Source organism: Vulpes lagopus, chromosome X (assembly GCF_018345385.1).
Source record: "Vulpes lagopus strain Blue_001 chromosome X, ASM1834538v1, whole genome shotgun sequence".
Taxonomy (NCBI): domain Eukaryota; kingdom Metazoa; phylum Chordata; class Mammalia; order Carnivora; family Canidae; genus Vulpes; species Vulpes lagopus.
In genome coordinates this window covers 14235797-14251334 of record NC_054848.1, presented here as the reverse complement: position 1 = coordinate 14251334, position 15538 = coordinate 14235797, and the positions used below count along the sequence as shown (strand labels likewise).

The following is a 15538-nucleotide window of genomic DNA, read 5'->3' as shown; positions in this document are numbered from 1 at the left end:
CTAAATAATGTGCCCAAGGTCAAATAACTATAAGGGACAAACTTGATATATGAGCCTGGGCAGTTTCCCCCTGTAGTTGGGGCTCATGATCATTACGAGGGGTGATCTTCCTGCCCTACTATTCTGTGATTTCATGGAAATATGACTTAATGTCTCTGTGAAAATCCGCGGCTTAATGGTAAGGTTTCAGTGATGACAGCACCTTTCCAAGAAGCCCTTGCAGAAAGTCAGAGAAAGTTGGGCTGAATCTATGAAGATGAAGCTAAAGAGAAAGCCAGAAGAGAAGGCATGGACTCCCAGGGGTGTGGAGCTCCCCTTCTGCACAGGCACAGATGGAAACGCGATGGAGGAGCTGGGAGTTTATCACTCTCTGAAAGCTTAATTAGGTCATTGGTGAGGACAGAATATTAAAAAAAAATCCCATCAGCTAAAGACCTATGGGATTTAATTCCCCCATTCCTGCTCCTTAGTCTTAGAATAAATGAAGCCTTTTCCTAGTTACAAAAATGATGTTGAAAAATGATTGATTGTCCTAATGAGGAAAGAGAACAGCTGCCTGAACAGCAGATGTAACTTTTATAATCATTTCCTCTTCATTGGTTTTCTCCCTAACGACCCTGGCACTGATGATAGTATTTAAGAAGGAGGGTGTGTGGTGGGCAGAGGCCTGGAATGATCAGGAAGCTTGGGTAAAGAGGGAAATGGTTGGCCTGACCCTCCTGATCAGCTGCATTTCTAACAAGCCCCAAGTTATGGCTGTTTTTCAGGCTTGTTAAAGGTGACACAACCAGAGTTTGTTGCAACGTGAGGTCCCAGGATTAAAGGCCAGACCTGACAGAAAAACCACCCACAGCTATCACATGTGCTTAAATCTATCGTAGCTTCACTAAGGCCCTAGGGGGAACTGTCATGCAGAGAGGAACATCCCTATCAGGGGATATTTTGCAGCAAGTCGGCAAAGACACTGAGATGTGATAGCATATGCAGCCGAGCACGGTGGTTAGGAGCGTGGGCCCGGGCTGTAAATCCTATGGTCGAATCCTGACTCTACTACTTGCCAGCTGTGTAACCAGCTGTACCTCACTGTCTAGCTGTGTGACCTTGAGCAAGTTTCTTAATCTCTCTGTGCCTTGGTTTCTAGCTGTGCAAACCCAGGCAAGTTGCTTAACCTCTCTGTGCCTCAGTTTGCTAATCTTTGAAATAAGGATGATAAGAACCTATTTCATGGGGTTGTTGAGGGGAATAAATAAATGTTTGTAAAGCACTCAGAACCGTACCTGGTATATAGCAGGTCTATTTATAGAGCTCTTAAACAACATAAATGGCCCGAGATCAGCAAAACTTTGTCAGCCACATTTTTCTGCCATCTACAAAAGTGTGATTCATCAGTTGGTCTTCAATGCCCTCTAGATTTTGGGATCTCTTTCTCCCTTCACCTTGGTAGCATGGGGACTCCCATCCCACTGTTCTCTTATTCCATACAAATACTCTACACAAATCTCAGTAGGGGCTCAAAACCTCAATTTGTGGTGAGATGCTAGTGACTCATAAACTTCATCATGTTTCTCCTCTTAGCCTAAATCAGGGGCTCATGGCATCTCAGGCGCTGGCCTGAAGTGGTGGACCTCCCAGTGCCACTTCATACCCAGTTTGACGACCAGTTTTGTGTGGACTTTCTGGTTGCTCCTCACCACAGCTCAGAATTCCAGAACTTTTGGTTCTTCCATCTGGGAACCCACACCCACACTACCACATCCTGTTCAGGGACTCCCCAAAGCAGTTGTCTGTTTGGCCTATGGGTATAATCATTATTGGTTCTGGGCATATTGGACCAGACCTGCTTGGTGATACTCTCGTCCACATTACAGGAGAGCTGTCCTAAATTTTGGTTCAGTTCAAGTAGATATAATTATCCCTAATGTTGTTGTTGTATTTAGATTTTATTTATTTATTTCACAGAGGGGGGGGGGGAGAGAGAGAGAGAGAGAGAGAGAGAGAGAGAGAGAGAGAGAGAGAGTGAGAATGAGTTGGGGGGGGGGGGGGCAGAGGGAGAGGAAGAAGCAGACTCCCGGGATTGTGACCTGAGCTGAAGGCAGATGCTTAACCAACTGAGCCACTCAGGTGCCCTAATTATCCCTAATGTTAAAGAGCAAAATTTCATTTAGTTTTCAAAGCATTTGTCTTTATTTCTTTTGGCTTCATGATAGCTCCATTTTGCAAGTGGGAAGAATCAGTTTTGGTTTCATATACTAGGAAACCTATGTTAAGGTAGCTTCAGAAATATGGGAAATTAATAGCCCCACATAAAGGAAGAGCCCAGTGGCAGGGCAGTGATTAGCACTGGGTCTATCAAGGCTCTGACTTATTTTCTCTTGAGAACCTGTCAGCTCCCCTCCATGGGGTGACTTGATTCTCAGGCTGGTGGAGGGTACTGCAGTGCCCTTGGGAGCTCAGATCCACACCCTGAAACACCCAAGGAAGAGAGGGACTGTCTCTCTTTTGAGAAGTGCCCCAAGGGACACCTGGGTGGCTCAGTGCTTGAGCATCTGTCTTCTGCTGAGGGCATGATCCCGGGGTCCCGGGATCGAGTCCTGCATCGGGCTCCCTGCGAGGAGCCTGCTTCTTCTTCTGCCTGTGTCTCTGCCCCCCCTCTCTCTGTGTCTCTCATGAATAAATAAATAACATCTTCAAAAAAAAGAAGTGCCCCCAAAGTATCCTTTGTGCCTCACTTGCCCAAATCTGGTCATACACCAACCTCTGAATAATCCAAGAAACTGGGAGAATGCCGTGTGCTAGTAGGCTTAGGCCTGGGAGCCTGTGCAATCACTGTAATTACAGTGAGCCCAGTTAGCCCCACCAGTAGTACTGGGGATGAGTCAACTTCCTTTCACAGGTGCAGGTGGAGTGGGAGGAAAGACACTGAAATGAAAGTCTACGGTGTTGTCAGGGAGTGGGCATTGTCAGGATGCTAGATAGGTAACTGGGAAATTAGCCTCCATGATGGCCTCTACTGATTTTTGCCTCCTGGTAATCTCGCCTCCCTACACTGAATTAGGCTGACCTATATCACCAACAGGGTATTGCAGAAGTGATAGTATGTGGCTTTGGAGGCTAGTCCTAACAAGCATTGGGGCTTCTGCCTTGGGCCATGCCCTCTGGGGGCAGCCGGGCACCATGCACTCTGTAGCTCTGTGCAGAGGAGCACAGGGAGAGGAGCTGAGGCCTTCGCACAGCAGCCTGCACCCGTCTGCCAGCCACGAGTGTGAGCCATCTTGGAAGCGAATCCTCATCCAGTTCTAGGCAAGCCAACATCTTACTGCAACCTCAGAAGAGGCCCTGAACCAGGGCCACTCAGCTCACAAACTGAACTTCAGAAAACCATGAGGGATGATAAATGGTTCTTGGTTTAAGTCACTAAGCTTTGGAGTGATTTGGTACACAACATGATACAACTAGAGTACTGACCTTCAATGGAAACCACACCAATTCTATTTAGTTTTTAGATCCAAGGGGCTTCCCTCCTCCTTTCCCTTTTCTTCCTAAATATTTCAAAATGAAATGAGTGCTTTACAGAAAATTCCCTACCTTCACCCATGCCCCCCATTTCTTCCACCACTTTGTTGAGTATGTGGCTACCAACCAAATATATTTTCTGAGAAATTTCCTCAAAACTTTGGAATTTCTAAGTTGTGCCGCAGACAAGACTAGTACAGAAGGCACTGCCCTGGGAGCTTGCGAGAGTAACAAACTGGGAAGTTTCCTGGGTCTATCCAGATAGTTTAGAGTCAGTCCTTAATGCATTTGGGCTCTACTAAATCAGAAAAAACACGTTCAAGTTTACAAATAATAAAGATAGAATTTCTCTCTGGGAATATGATAAAGCTGTAAAGGATTATGACATCTCATTTACCTTTTTCCTGATTATAAAGGAAAAAACTTTTTTATTATAGAATACGTGGGGGGATAAATGCTGAAAAGAAGAAACTAGAAACTACCCATAATCTAACTAAAGCAACTACTATGAACATTTGTTCATCATTTCCCCCCTCTATGCATTTCACTATAAAATCATGATATGAAAAATAGAGTTTTATGTGCTGTTTTTTCCATTATCTTCTGTGCATTTTTCATGTGGTTAAATATTCCTTGAGAACCTGTTATTTAATGCTTAAGGTTTTATAAAATAAGTGTGCCATCGTTTACTTAGCCATTCTTCTAAATTGGTCCAATTTTTTCTATTACAGACAAAGCTTGGGCGACAGTTTTTATATATTCATCATTGCCCACTTGTCTGCTTATCTCCTTAGTGTAATTCCAGAAGTAGAATTATTAGGTCAAGTTTATGGTGACTTTCTAAAGTCATCGATCCATATTGCCAGGTTGCCCTTCATGAAGTCTTACCAATTTATAGTGCTTGAAGAAGGCTGTGAAACTGTTTATGTCATTGCACATTTATTACAAGAGTGCACAGTCTATTACAATTTATAGATTATAATTTGTAAATTATTATCAGTTTGAAAGGTAAAAATTATATCTTGTTTTCATTAGCATTCTTTTATTAGTTGGAAGCTGACCATTCTCTCACACATTTATTAACCATCTGCATTTCTTCTTTTGTGAAGTGTCTATTATAACCTTCACCTATTTTTTCCATTAGGATTTCATCTTTTAAAAGAAACTGATTTGGGGATCCCTGGGTGGCTCTGCGGTTTAGCGCCTGCCTTCGGCCTAGGCCATGATCCTGGAGACCTGGGATCGAGTCCCATGTCGGGCTCCCTGCATGGAGCCTGCTTCTCCCTCTGCCTGTGTCTCTGCCTCTCTCTCTCTGTGTCTCTCATGAATAAATAAATAAAATCTTTAAAAAAATAAATAAAACTGATTTTAAAATATCTATATTAATAATATTCAATATAGTACTAATGTTTTCCCTGCTTGCTCAGTAGCCTTTTAATTTTATTTATAGAGTTTTTAGATGATCATATTGATCTCTTTCTCTACTTTTTGAAGTTGTAATGCCAGTGTAATTAATACACAATGTTATATTAGTTCCAGGTGTACCATACAGCGATTCAGCAATTCTATGCATTTCTCAGTGCTTATCATGCTAAGTGTACTCTTAATCCCCTTCACCTATTTCACCCATCCCCCCACACACCTCCCCTCTGACAACCATCAGTTTGTTCTCTATGGTTGAGTGTTTCTTGGTTTGTCTTTCTCTTTTTTTCCTTTGTTCATTTGTTTGGTTTCTTAAATTTCACCTATGAGTGAGATCATATGATAATTGTCTTTCTCTGACTGACTTATTTCACTTAGCATTATACTCTTAGCTCCATCCATATCATTGCAAATGGCAAGATTTCATTCTTTTCAAATGGCTGAGTAACATTCCAGTGTGTGTGTGTGTGTGTGTGTGTGTATCTCCACATATTCTTTATCCATTCATCTGTTGATGGACACTTAAGTTGCTTCCATAATTTGGCTATTGCAAATAATGCTGCAATAAACATAGGGGTGCGTGTAACCCTTTGAATTAGTGTTTTCATTCTTTGGGTAAATACCCAGTAGTGAATTACTGGATCATATAGTAATTCTATTTTTAATTTTTTGAGGAACCTCCATACTGTCTTCCACAGTGGTCACACCATTCCCACCAATAGTGCATGAGTGTTTGTATTTCTCCATATCCTCACCAACACTTGTTTCTTGTGCTGTTGATTTTAGCCATTCTGTCCGGTGTGAGGTGATATCTGATTGTGCCTTTGATTTGCATTTTTCTGATGATGAGTGATGTTGAGCATCTTTTTGTGCGTGTTGACCATCTGTATGTCGTCTTTGGAGAAATGTCTCTTTATATGTCTTCTGCCCATTTTTTAACTGGAATTATTTGTTTTTTTGGGTGTTGAGTTGGATAAGTTCTCTCTATAAGAGGGATACTAACCCTTTCTCAGTTATGCCATTTGCAAATATCTTCTCCCATTTTGTAGATTGCCTTTGAGTTAGGTTTATTCCTAGGTATCTTATTTTTGGTGCAGTTGTAAATGGATTGTTTTCTTAATTTCTCTTTCCGCTGCTTCATTATTGGTGTACAGAAATTCAGTGGATTTCTGTACATTGATTTTGTATCCTGTGACCTTACTGAATTCATTTATTAGTTCTAGCAGTTTTTTCATGGAGTCTTTCTGATTTTCTACATAGAGTATCATGTCATCTGCAAATAGGGAAAGTTTTACTTCTTCCTTACCAATTCAGATACTTTTTATCTATTTTGTTGTTATCTGATTGCTGTGTCTAGGACTTCTAGAACTATGTTGAATAAAAATGTTGAGAGTAGCCATCCTTGTCTTGTTCCTGACCTTAGGGGAATAGCTTTCACTTTTTCCCCCATTAAGGATAATGTTAGCTGTGGGGTTTTCATATATGGCGTTTATTATGTTAAGATATGTTCTGTCTAAACCTACTTTGTTGAAGAGTTTTTATCATAAATGGATGTTGTAGTTTCTCAAATGCTTTTTCTGCATCTGTTGAAATGATCATATGTTTCTTATACTTTCTCTTATTGATGTGATGTGTCACATTGATTGATTTGCAAACATTGAACCACCTTGCATCCCAAGAATAAATCCCACTTGATCATGGAGGATGATTCTTTTAATGTATTGTTGGATTCGGTTTGCTGATATTTTGTTGAGGATTTTGGCATCTATGTCCAACTGCGATACTGGCCTGCAGTTCTCTTTTCTTGTAGTGTCTTTATCAGGTTTTGATATCAGGGTAATGCTGGCCTCATGAAATGAATTCAGAAGTTTTCCTTCCTCTTCTGGTTTTTGGAATAGTATGAGAAGAATAGGTATTAACTCTTCTTTAAATGTTTGGTAGAATTCATCTGTAAAGCTGTCTGATCCTAAACTTTTGTTTGTTGGGACTTTTTTTTATTATTAATTCAATTTTATTGCTGGTAACTGGTGTATTCAGATTTTCTGTTTCTTTCTGATTCAGTTTTGGTAGGTTATATGTTTCTAGGAATTTATCCATTTTTTCTAGGTTGTCCAGTTTGTTGGCATATAGTTTTTTAAAAAAATATTTTATTTATTTATTCATGAGAGACATACACACACACACACAGAGAGAGAGAGAGAGAGAGAGAGGCAGAGACACAATCAGAGGGAGAAGCAGGCTCCATGTAGGGAGCCTGATGTGGGACATGATCCCTGGTCTCCAGGATCACACCCAGGGCCGAAGGCAGGTGCTAAACCGCTGAGCCACCAGAGATCCATATATATATTAAATAATATTCTCTTAGGATGGTTTGTATTTCTGTGGTGTTAGTTGTTTCTCCTCTCTCATTTGTGATTTAATTTTTTTAGTCCTTTCTCTTTTTTTCTTGATATGTCTGGCTAGAGGCTTATTAATTCTATTAGTGTTTTTGAAGATCTAGCTCCTGGTTTCATTAATCTGTTCTGCAGTTGTTTTTAGTTTCTATTAACTTTGTTTCTGGTCTAATCTTTGTTATTTCCTTCATTCTGAGGTTTTATGTGTTTGTTGTTCTTTACTAGCTCCTTTAGATGTAAGATTAGGTTCCTTATTTGTGATTTTTCTTGCTTTTTGAGATAGGCCTGTATTGCTATAAACTTCCCTCTTAGAACTACTTTTGCTGCATCCCAAAGGTTTTGGACCATCATGTTTTCATTTTCATTTGTTTCTATGTACTTTTTAATTTCTTCTTTGGTTTTTTGATTGATCCACTCATTGTTTAGTAGCGTGTTATTTAACCTCCATGTATTTGTGTTCTTTCCAAATTTTTTCTTATGGTTTCCTTCTTGTTTCATAGAATTGTGGTTAGAAAAGATGCATGGTATGACTTTGATCTTCTTGAATTTGTCAAGGTTTGTTTTGTGGGCAAATATGTGATCTATTCTGGAGAATGTTCTGTGTACACTTGAAAAGAATGTGTATTCTTCTGTTTTAGGAGGAATGTTCTGACTCTATTAAATCCATTTGGTCCAATGTGTCACTCAAAGCCACTGTTTACTTGATATTCTGTTTAAATGATCTGTTCATTGATATGAGTCCCCTACTATTATTTTGTTACTATCAATTAGTTCTTATATATTTATTATTAACTTTTTATGTATTTGAGTACTCTTGTGTTAGATGCATAAATATTTACAATTGTATGTCTTCTTGTTGATTAATGATTATATAGTGTCCTTCTTTGTCTCTTGGTACAGTCTTTGTTTTATTTTTTAAAAAGTTTTTAAAAATATAGTTAAGATACCTCTACACCCTATATGGGACTCAAATTCATGAGCCTGAGATCAAGAGTTGTGTGCTCTTCCAAGTGAGCCAGCCTACAGTCTTTATTTTATTTTAATTAATTAATTAATTAATTGTTTTTTAAATGTAGGCTCCACTACAGGGCTTGAACTCATGACACTGAGGTCAAGACCTAAGCTGAGATCAAGAATCCAGACACTTATTCCACTGAGCCACCCAGGGGTCCCTACAGTCTTTGTTTTAAAGTCAATTTTGTCTGATATATGTATTGCCATTCCAGCTTTCTTTTTCACATCCATTTGTGTGATAAATATTTCTCCATCCCCTCACTTTCAATCTGCATGTGTCTTTATGTCTGAAGTGAGTCTCTTGTAGGCAGCATATAGATGAGTCTTGTTTTTTTTATCCATTCTGTTACCTTATGTATTTTGATTTAAGTGTTTTGTCCATTTACATTCAAAGTAATTGTTGATAGGTATGTATTTATTGCCATTTTATTTGTTTTCTACTTGTTTGTGTGGATCTTCTCTGTTCCTTTATTTCCTTGCTGTCTTCTCTCATCATAAGTTGGCTTTCTTTAGTGATATACTTGGATTCCTTTTCCTTTATTTTTTTGCATATCTATTACTGGTTTTTGATTCATGGTTACCATTAGGTTTGTATATGGCATCTTCTGCATATAGCAGTCTATCGTAAGTTGATGGTCACTTAAATTTGAACCCATTTTTACTCCTCTCTTTCCCATGTTGTGGGTGTATGGCATTATACTTTATTTCCTTTTATTCTGTGAATCCCTTTACTGATTTTTATAGACATACTTATTTTAACTGGTTTGGTGCTTCCTACTTTTCTTACTTTTACTTATGGTCTTTCCTTTCCACTCATAGATTCCCTTTTAACATTTCTTGTAGGACTTTAGTGGCCATGTACTCTTTTAACTTTAGTGGCCATGTACTCTTTTAACTTTAGTCATGTACCATGACTTTAGTGGCCATGTACTCTTTTAACTTTTATCTAGGAAACTCTTTATCTCTCTTCCTATTCTGAATGGTAGCCTTGCTGAATAGCATAATCTTGGCTGTGGGTTTTCTTTTCTTTGAACACTTTGAATATATCATGCCACTTTCTTCTGACTTGCAAAGTTTCTGTTGAAAAATCAGATGATAGCCCTATGAGATTTCCCTTGTAATCTTTCTTTTGCTGCTTTTAAAATTCTTTATTACTGCTCTTTGACATTTTAATTACCATGTATCTTGGTGTGGACTTCCTTGGTTTGAATTTGTTGGGCTTTTCTGTGACTTTTGGATCTGAATTTCTTTTTCCTTTCCCAGATTTAGGAAGATTTCAGCTATTATTTCTTCAAATACATTTCTGCTCCCTTTTCTCTCTCTTTTTCTTCTATGATCCCCATAATGCAAATGTTGTTGTGCTTTTGGAGTTACTGAGTTTCCTAAGTCTGTTCTTATTTGGCATAATTTTTTTCTTTCACCTTCTCAGCTTGATTACTTTCTATTACTCTGCCCTCCAAGTTGCTGACTTGTTCTTCTGCTTCTTCTAGCCTGCTGTTTATTCCATCTAGTGTATTTTTAATTTCAATTATTGTGTTCTTCATCTCTGATTGTTTTTTTTATCTCTTCATTAAAGGTCGCACTGATGGCCTCCACTTTTTTCTCAAGTCCAGTGAGTATCTTTATGATTATTACTTTAAATTGTCTATCAGCATATTACTTACCTCCACTTAGCTTAGGTCTCTTGCTGTCCTGTTTGCCCTGTTCTTTCACTTGGGACATATTACTCTGTGTTCTCATTTTGTCTAATTCTCTTTCTTTGTTTCTCTGTGTTAGGAAAGTCAGCTCCATCTCTTGCTCTTAAAAGTATTGGGCAGGGCATGCATTTTTAGTGAGGTGGTGCTGGTCCTCTTCTACAGGGGACACACAGCTGCTGAGAACAGGGCTGGCTGGGGCCACTCCACAAAGCACACATGGGCTGGGGTATAACCACTGCAAGCACTGTGTGCTAACTCTCTTCCCCTAGGATGCACAGCTGCTATGGAAACCACAGCTGGACCAGGCTGCTCCACAAAGTATGTGGGGTGAGAGAGAGTGAGTGCCATTTTAATAATGTTTGAGTGTCCTCTGAGGGAGGTGACCAGCCACTTCTACTGGTACGAAGGCCCTGCAGAGCATATGGTTGGGAGACACAGTGTTGGTGAGGTTTGCAACAGTCTTCTGGAGGAGAGTACCCACAGTGCCAGGACTGAGGTTGGAGGGGTTAGGGTGCAGTGCAATGTAAGCAAGTTAGGTAGTGAATACTGGTTCCATGCTGTTTCCTGCAGGTGGTGGGGGTTTTGCTGAGGGTTGGGGCAGGAAATGGTGCCTGGCAGCAACTTTGTTCCTAGAGAAGTCCCTCAGGGAATTCTTAGATAAGTAAATAGCTCTCTCTCCCCTATACCCCAGGTGTTTTTTCAAATGGCTGCTTCTCTGCTGTATCTCCACAGGCTGTTTATTGTGCTGTGTCTTTAAAGGTAGGGACTCAATGTCCTATTGCCCTCAGGACTCTCACAGAGCTGAGCTTTCTAATTTTGAAAGTTCTGGGCTTTAAGTCCCACTGAACTCACAAACTTTGGCCTGTCTGATTTTCAAAAAGAAATGCTTTGGGGATTTATCTTTCCCAAGCAGGATCCCCAGTGTGATAGTCTGTTTCTTATCCCTCTCCATGCCTGGGGCTCCCTCCCTCCAGTAGCCAGTCCCATGGAGTTTAGCTCCCCACCACATCTCCACCCTTCTTACCCTCTTAGATGTAGCCTCTTCTGTACATTTAATTGTAGAGTTTGTTCTGCTAGTCTTTGTGTTGTTTTCTGGGTTATTTACATGGATATGAGTGTTATCTATTTGTATCCGTGGGATAAGGTGGATTAGGGTCCTCCTACTCTACCCTCTTCCTTGCAAGTATCTGTTTCTCTGCTTTTATACTTGGGAAAATTTGTTACCATATCAGTATGGTTTAAGCATTTGTTTTAAAATTTGTGTTTTTTTTTAAATCATTCACCCACCAAGAATTTATTTTGTGGTGTGAGAGGAGATAAGAATTTAACTTTGGGGCTTTGTTTCTCTGATTTAGTCAACCAGTTGACTTGGATAGTTTATTTAATAACCCTTTAGTATACCACTGATTGGTATGATGACCTTTGTTACATACTAGATTCTTATATGTATTTGTCTATCTTAGTTCACTGTAGCTTGAGATGGGGTATGTTTAGATATAGATAAGGTCTCACTTCTTTTAATATGAAAAATATTAATATATTTTATGTAAGCAAGTAGTCCAATCTACTGGACTCCGTGTACTCTAGAGAACAGAAACAGAATTAGTTTTCTACTAGCAAGTGAGATGGTACCTACAGTTCCCTTTGCGGGAGGCATGGAAGCTGGATTGGCTTATAGGCTTCTGGAGTTCCCAGGCAATTTAATTAGGGATGTTACAATAAAAAGATACTGCTTATCTCACTAATGTGGCGAAGAGGGAGTAGGATAAAAGGGAATGGTATGCAAAAGTCATTATTTCAAGATAACAAAGTCTCATTTGAAAGCTTAAGATGTGGCATCTTGATAATGTAGCCCTCATGACAAAATCTGCAGTGTCTTAGGGCAATTGAAGAAGGTGATTCAATGTATTACCTCAATAGTGAGTTTTTAATGTTGGTGATCCAGAATTCTTTTGGAAGTAAATGCCTTTTAAAACTTTTGCTGGGGGCATGTGGGTGGCTCAGTCAGTTAAGCATCTGACTCTTGATTTAGGCTCAGATCATGATCTCAGGGTTGTGAGATCTAGCCCCACATTGGGCTCTGCATTGGGCATGAGCCTGCTTAGGATTTTCTCTCTCTCCCTCTCTAAAACAGAAACAGAAACAAAAACAAAGCTTTTGTTGTATTACCTAGGGAGATTCTAGGTTCTGTAACAAGTATGCCCCCAAATTTTAGTGGCTTAACACACTAGAATTTGTTCTTGCCTTCATAACTATTCAAGGGAAAGCTCCTGGGAAGCAGATGGTATTCCATGCAGTCATTCAAGGACCCAGGCTCCTTCCATCTTGTGTTTTTTCTGTCCCTAGGGCATCAGACTTCAGTGTACAATATTTTGCATTTAGCTAATAGCCAAATGGAAGAAAAGGAGGTAGAGAATTCATACCTGCTCCTAATCCCCTGGGTTCAGAAGGGGGCACATATCACTTCTGCTCATATTCCTTTGTCAAAAACTAGCTATATATTGCTCTACCTAGATGCTGGAAATATAGTACCTGACTGAGAAGCCATTTCCTAGCACAGTTCTATACTATGAAAGGAAATACATAATTTTTATTGTACAATTAGTTGTCTCTGTCACATTTACTAAGTAAAATTTCAGGTATGTAATCTGTGGGGTAGATGAGGAATTGTTATAATACAGTGTCTTAACCTCTGCACTATCGACATTTTGGATTGAATGATTCTTTGTTGTGGGGGCTTGTCTTGTGCATTTGAAGATGTTTAGTGGCATCTTTGATGCTCTAGAGCTTTCAGTATACATTTATAACTATTTCTAGTCAACTTTCAAATAACACTATACTGCTTCATGGATAGTGAGAGTACCTTATAGCAGAGTATTCCCATTTCATCTACCCAATACCTTATAGCATTGCTCTCATTTATTTCACATATCCATAAGCTATATTTGCTGAATATTGTTGCTATTGTTGCTATTTTTATTTTGAACAGTGTTTTCTGTTAGGTCAATTGAGAACTAGAAAAACAAAAGGTTTTATTTTACCTTTATTCCTTCTCTAGCATCCTTCCTTTCCTTATGTAGATCTGACTTTCTGACCTATATCATTTTCCTTCTCTCTGAAGAATTTCTTGTAACAGTTCTTGCAAGACAGGTCTACTGGCCACATATTCTTACTTTTGTTTGTCTGAGAAAACCATTTTTCCTCCTTCACTTTTGAAAGATAATTTTACTGGATATTGAAATCTAGGTTGGTGGTTTTTTTTCTTTCAACACATTAAATATTTCATTTCACTTTCTTCTTACTTGCATGATTTCTGAAGAGAAGTCAGATGTAATTCTTATCTTCGCTCCTCTATAAGTAAGGTGTTTTTTTCTTTGTCTTCTTTCAATATTTTTCTTTGTCTTTGATTTTCTGAGGTTAAAATATTTATCTTGCTTGGTGTTCTGTGAACACCTGGATCTGTGATTTGGTGTCTGTCATTAAGTTTAGAAATTTCTCAGTCATTATTATTTCAGATATTTCTTTTGTCTTTTCCTCTCTTCTCCTTCAGTATATATATGTGACACTTTTGTAATTATCCCACAGTTCTGTCTGTCTTTTCATTTTTTTCTCTTTGCATTTCAGTTTTAGAAGTTTCTGTTGATATATTTTCAAGCTCACTGATTCCTTCTTTAACCATGTCTAATCTGTTGCTGACCCCATCAGAGGTGTTCTTCATTTCTGTTAGTGTTTTTTATTTCTGGCATTTCCTTTTGATTCTTAGAATTACCATGTCTCTGCTTACATTATCCATCTACTTCTTTATGTTGTCTACTGTTCCATTAGGGACACCTGGGGTGACTCAGTGGCTGGGCGGCTGCCTTCAGTTCAGGTCATGATTCCGGGGTCCTGGGATCAAGTCCTGCATCAGGCTCCTGCAAAGAGCTTGCTTCTCCCTCTGCCTATGTCTCTGCCTTTCTCTCTCTGTGTCTCTCATGAATATATAAATAAATCTTTAAAAAAGAAAAAAGAAAGAAAGAAATTCCCAGTCTAATAATTACAAAATCTTTGCCATATCTGAGTCTGGTTCTGATGCTTGTTTTGTCTCTTCAGACTGTGATTTTTGCCGTTTGGTATGCCTTGTAATTTTTTGAAGAAAGCCAGACATGATATAACGGGTAAAAGGAACTGAGGTGAACAGGCCACTAATGTAAGGTTTTATGTTTTTTTAAAAAAAGATTTTATGTATTTATTCATGAGAGACACAGAGAGGCAGAGACACAGAGGAAGAAGCAGGCTCCTCACAGGGAGCCCAATGTAGCACTTGATCCCTGCACCCGGGATCCTGCCCTGAGCCAAAGGCAGACACTCAACTACTGAGCTACCCAGGCATCCCATAGGTTTTATGTTTTATCTGAATAGGAGTTAGATTGTGTTTACTGTTTGCTGTAGCTATAGATGAATGAAAAGGCTAAAATTTTCTCTAATGTTCTTGTTTTTGTACCACTGTTGCCTTTGGGTTTCCCTAGAGGCTTTTTTTTTTTTTTAAAGATTCTACTTATTTATTCATGAGAGACACACAGAGAGAGAGAGGCAGACACATAGGCAGAGATAGAAGCAGGCTCCATGCAGGGAGCCTGATGTGGGACTCGATCCCAGGACTCCGGGACCACGCCCTGGGCAGAAGGCAGGCACTAAACCGCTGAGCCATCCAGGGATCCCTCCCTAGAGACTTCTTAAATAAGCTCTGAGATGTGCAGTTCTCTCAATTGATTTTCTCTGTTATTACACAAGAATCTTACTGATGTGGTGGTAAGTTGTGGGGGTGAGACACATTTTATAATCCTATGATTAGGTCTTAGTCTTTTAGAGAGCCTGTGCCCCTGGGCTGTGACCTCCACAAATGCTTAACCCCTACCCCCAACCCCACAGGTGAGACAGGAAGGGTAGAGGGAGTTGAACTTGGGTGTTTCCCTTCCTCCAGGTCACATAGGCTCTAGTAAAACTCCAATTGGTTATAGTCTGGCAAAATAGTTTTTCTTGAGGGTGGGCCTTGTTAAGAAAAACAGAATGCTCTGGGCATATTTTTTAAATGGCAACTTTCTCCTTCCCCTGCCAGAAGCAAGAGGAGACTTTTCCCCAGTCTTAATTATGAGAACCTAATAGGGCTCCTGGAGGTGAAACCCACAAAACTGCAGGTTCACCTTAGGGCTGGGCCTCCTTGACATTTTAATTTTCACAAGCTTATCCATGCTTTGCCATAAGCATTTTATCAATTAAAGCGAATGTACATTTTCCTGCCCTGGTACTAGTTCCAGAGTGGTTTCTGCTCCTGATAGTAAGCTGTGATTCTTTGTATCTGTCAGTTTGTCTCTAAATTTTTAGGTTTTTCACTGTGACCTCAATTCTCAGATGGACCTAAGAAAAGTTGTCGATTTTCAGTTTCTTCAGCTTTTCTTTTATTGTGAGGATGAAAGTAATGTCTTCCAAGATCCTTGCATGCTGGATAGAAACCAGAAG

The 15538-nt window shown here is 39.4% G+C and overlaps 1 protein-coding gene across 5 annotated transcripts in view; it reads left to right on the top strand.

The window, feature by feature from the left end:
- RAI2 (retinoic acid induced 2) overlaps positions 1-15538 on the top strand; it is a 397647-nt gene that overhangs the window by 38626 nt on the left and 343483 nt on the right. Inside the window, exon 2 of one of the 5 annotated variants that reach the window (XM_041741691.1) lies at positions 9919-9954. The exons of the other annotated variants lie outside the window; for them this stretch is intronic. The gene's annotated coding sequence lies outside the window, so the exon portion shown is untranslated. The remainder of the gene's footprint in view (positions 1-9918; positions 9955-15538) is intronic. 5 annotated transcript variants of the gene reach the window in all.